The sequence below is a fragment of the Brassica napus genome, chromosome A3, assembly GCF_020379485.1.
Source record: "Brassica napus cultivar Da-Ae chromosome A3, Da-Ae, whole genome shotgun sequence".
NCBI classification, from domain to species: Eukaryota; Viridiplantae; Streptophyta; class Magnoliopsida; order Brassicales; family Brassicaceae; genus Brassica; species Brassica napus.
In genome coordinates, this window is record NC_063436.1 from 25600283 (window position 1) to 25604688 (window position 4406).

At 34.2% G+C, this 4406-nt stretch overlaps 1 long non-coding RNA gene across 1 annotated transcript; it reads left to right on the forward strand.

Moving 5' to 3' along the window:
* The first annotated feature begins 746 nt into the window (after positions 1-746).
* On the forward strand, positions 747-4192 carry LOC111214707. The gene is made up of 4 exons (XR_007326205.1): positions 747-2602; positions 2738-2804; positions 2895-2985; positions 3079-4192. It is a non-coding gene; the product is annotated as an uncharacterized LOC111214707 (long non-coding RNA).
* The last annotated feature ends 214 nt before the right edge of the window (positions 4193-4406 follow it).

The window sequence follows — 4406 nt, forward strand, 5'->3', positions numbered from 1 at the left end:
CCTTCACCACTAAAGAGATATCTCTTCTTCTGCCTCTTCTTCTTTACCTTTATTTCTCTTCAATGGCTTCTCTCACCACATACTTCAGTTTTACTTTGTCAGTGTTTGCTAATCAGTATTTGAGAGTGACAAACCTTTTTCTCCACACCCTGAACCATCAATCTCGTCCCCGCAATGCTTCTCCGTAACAGCATCGATCTCCACTCTCCCTCTCTTTAAGAGTCTCAAGGCAACAACAACACATCTGGTATGATAACAAAACGTAGATGATTTTGCTCTTGCTTATAGTTTTGGTACGGCAGCGTTCGTACATGTGCAATACAAAAACCCTTGTCGTTTCAGGTTTTGTCCTTTTAATGACTTGGGTACAAAGTTTCTTAAACCCATTCTTTTTAACAAGTTATTTATCGTAGAATTGGGGTGTTACAATATGCTTTGCATATGAGATATACTAAAAATTTCCTCAGCAAACTGATATGAAATTATGTTAATTATTCTTGTATATAATCTGAAGAAATAAAAATAGAATACATAACCTATTTCTGACCAATGATTGTTCCAGTCGCCATCACCTTAGCAAGGCCGGCTTTAGGTTATGAAGGACCTTGCGCAAAAACATTTTTTAGGCCTCTTAATTAATCAATTTTGATATTATAATTAAAGTATTAAAAATATTATTAAAATTTTAAAACAAAATAACTAAATTTATTATTTTCGTTTTCAATTTTTAACTTTTAAATTTTTTTAAAAACTTAGATTACCATGTCACTAAAATGTTGTCACAATTTAACATTAAATATACTCTTTCTGTTTCATAATAAATGTTATTTTAACCTTTTTTTTGTTACGAAAAGTGTCATTTTATAATTTTAATACAAATTATACTTATTTTTTGCTGAAAATTAATGGAAAACTGCATTGATTTTATAAATAATTTTATTTATCTCAAATCTTATTGGTCAGAGAGGTATAACTAATATCAACTTACATATATTTCTACTATTTTTTTAATCTATGTGAAAATGTCAAATGACATTTATATAGAAACGGAAAGAGTATAAAAAAATAAAAAATAAAAATAAATCAGGGCTTGTAACTTGTTGGTGATTAAGTTGAAGGCAAAAACCCAATACGACCACCATTTCGACATCGTCAGAAACAAGATACCGATATGTGGTAATACGTGACAGTCAGGACTACTTCTGTAGAGCCATGATACCTCTATTTAATTAAAAAAAGTATATAAAAAATATCTAAACCCTTATTATAAAATAAAATAATATATATGAGCCTTTTATATCATTAAAACGTACTGTGAACTGGTGCACTGCTTGCCATCGTAACTGATTTATGCAAGTTATGATCATTAAATGGAAATAAATTGTCATATTAATTACCTTTCAAGACTATTGGCCAAGATCTTAATCAAGACTTTGACTAAAGCAAATGGATTAGATTTTCATAGATTTTTGTGATAATGAGTCTTCATTTAGCTGGTGTTTCAAAAAAAGTGTTTCGAAAAAAAGAGTCTTCATTTAGCTGTGATGATGATTATGACTTTAACTAAGAGGAGTTACTTTGACCAAGAGGAGTTGCTTTAAAATAAAAAATTTATTGTTTTCCATAATTCCAAATATCTTCAGTTCCTTGGTAAAACTAGATATATGTCAAATAATTATCTCGTGTCTCTCCGGTGTTGACGAAACTGGAATTGGGGTTTTCAGCAATATGGATGATTTTCTTATGCATGTGTTATAGCCTTATGATAAGCTATATCCGGGGCATCGTCGAAGCAGCTGAGACATTAAAAGGTGTTGAAGATTTGGACATAGAGCAAGAACGTAAGATTATTAACAGGCCTGCTGTTAAAATCATCAAGGTTCATCATTATCATCTCACTCATCATAATTATAGATATGTTACAATTTCTAGATACAAGGACTTTAGGATTATCTTTATATATATATATATATATTAGGCTTTGCTTCTCTCCCTCCTATGCCACATGGGATGCCAGCGCACAAATTTTTTCTCCCAGCGGCCGACGTGTGTACCTGTTTATACTGAAACGCGGAGTGTTGGATCTCATCTATTGGGCCTTGCTTCGCGAAATGGTTTTGGGCTAGGGACCACAACGACTTGCCGGAACCCTAGCACTGCGATGAAGATCACATTTTATTTCTCCGTATCGATTCGATCGGATAGACGGAAGCGATGACGTTCCAGATCCGTAACGGGAGCATTATGATTCTTTGAGTTTTATAAAAATAGATGTCGTTTCTTTACGATCAGTGCTTTACAGTTTTATGGTAGCGATCTTTTGAGCTTTCTTCTTACCATGGTATGTCAACACCCACTTCTGGTACTTTTTCTGCAACCACCGTAGAGATTCCAAAGCGAGCTTCTATTTATGTAAAGGAGGTGCCGACTAAATCTCCAACGAAAAGCACCTCCGTGTCTGATAATGGAGGAGACGAGACTGATTTCCCAATCACCACGACGGAAATCATTGTTTCAAGATGCTCAGTGAGTTAATGAAAATTGCGATCTGAAACAATTCGAAAAGAAGGCAAAACAGAGTGGGATTCAGTAATAGTTGCTGGTTAGATCCTCTAAAGCTCGAATCTTTATTTCAGTTATGCATTCATGTTATGTAAGCTTCTTTCTTTGGTTTTGTGATAAGGTATAAGGAGATGAGTGATTGATTGTTCAATGTGTGCTATTGCTTTACTTATAGATGCAAAGAGGAGAAAGTGGCTTCAAAAAAAAGAAAAGGAAGCATAGAACAGTTGGCGGCGTCACATGTATGGACGGAGAACCTTTTCCTCTCTCTCTCTCTCTTTTTCAAGGAAAATGAATTGAATTGATGTTTTTTTCATGTTGGGATAATGAAGAGAAAAAGAGTAGGTGAATGGAGCATGTGCTGGGATCGTTCGGCACCAGCGCCAGTTTCGCTCTTCTTTTCGACCAAATCATATTTAACAGGTCCATCAAGATGTGATCTTTATTTACGATTGTTGGGTAGTTTGATTCAAGATCGAAACTTTTACTGACAAAGGAGTGATTTTGTGGATGCAGGTCAATTAGATTTGTGAGGCTACATGGTATTCACTGTACATTGGCAGGGAAAATGCCTACGTAAGGTTCAGTTGTAACGCTGGTGGTGCTACGGGGATGAACATGGTATCCAAAGGTATGCATAATGTTCTTGATTTATTCACTGATGCTTTAGCTGACATGAACGTGATCAAAATCTCTGGTGAATTCCTTTTATATGTTATTGGTTTGATTTGAGAAAAAAGAACTTCCTTTTAACTCAGTTGCATCTTGAGACTTAAAAACTCATTTATTGGTCAGTACTTCTTCTCAGACAGGAAACTGCTGTAAACTGGACCGACAGAAATGACAAATCATTAATTACCGTTTCGTTTGTATATTTTATTTCGGTCTGTTCATGTATTACAGCCGACACACATGCCAACCACCGTCCAACGTTCACCTCATTCAAACATATCTGATAAAGGTATGCTATGTCCCGTGGAAATCATTATTTTAATCTTCTCATTAACTTATAAAAAACTCTGAAAGTATCCTTCAAAGATTCAACACCAGTCTTGACAATTCTTGGTCCCTAGCTATTGAATGTCTTATTCCTTAAAACATACCCCATCAAAGGTTCTGATTTCGTTCTTTACGCTCTGTCTAATGATCAAAATATTTTTAATACAATCTGATTCAATCAATTATTCTACTTGCAAAATTCTTCTCATAGGTGTTTTGATGATTTTAGCATTTAGTTGTTTAGTTTATTTGTTTAAACTTGGCAATAGCTTCTTCTTCTGCTTTCATAAGATAATGCTATGACCGTATGTGATTTATTTTTGTTCTTGCGTTCTTTTCCGTGTGACCATAAGATGAAGGGAAATTGAATTTAAAGCTTGAGCTTGATTTTGAGTACGAATCAGACACTCTCACACTTATGTGCAAGGTCTTGGTCAAGATTTCAGTGGGAGAGGAATCGCAAAGGAGGTAAAGAATTTGAAGTTTGGCATTATAATATAGGAAGATGCAAATGATCTTTCTGATGTTGTTCTCTCACTTCTCTTAAAATGTCAGCCGGATGATTTTGTGTGTTTGATGAATATTGTATGATGATAACATTTACTTGGGATAATATTTTTTCCTTCGTCCCTTTATACTTTTGTAAAATCATGATGTTTATTCTATCAACTACCAAACAACAAAACATGTTAGGAACGAGAGGTATGTAGACTTCAAGCATTAACCTAAATTAATAGAGCTTAAGAAGATTTAAAAACTCTTACGGAAAACTTACGCAGTAGAATGACGAACAAGCTACTAAGTTACTAGAACTTAGTTATAACTGTAACACAAACTAAAATTTA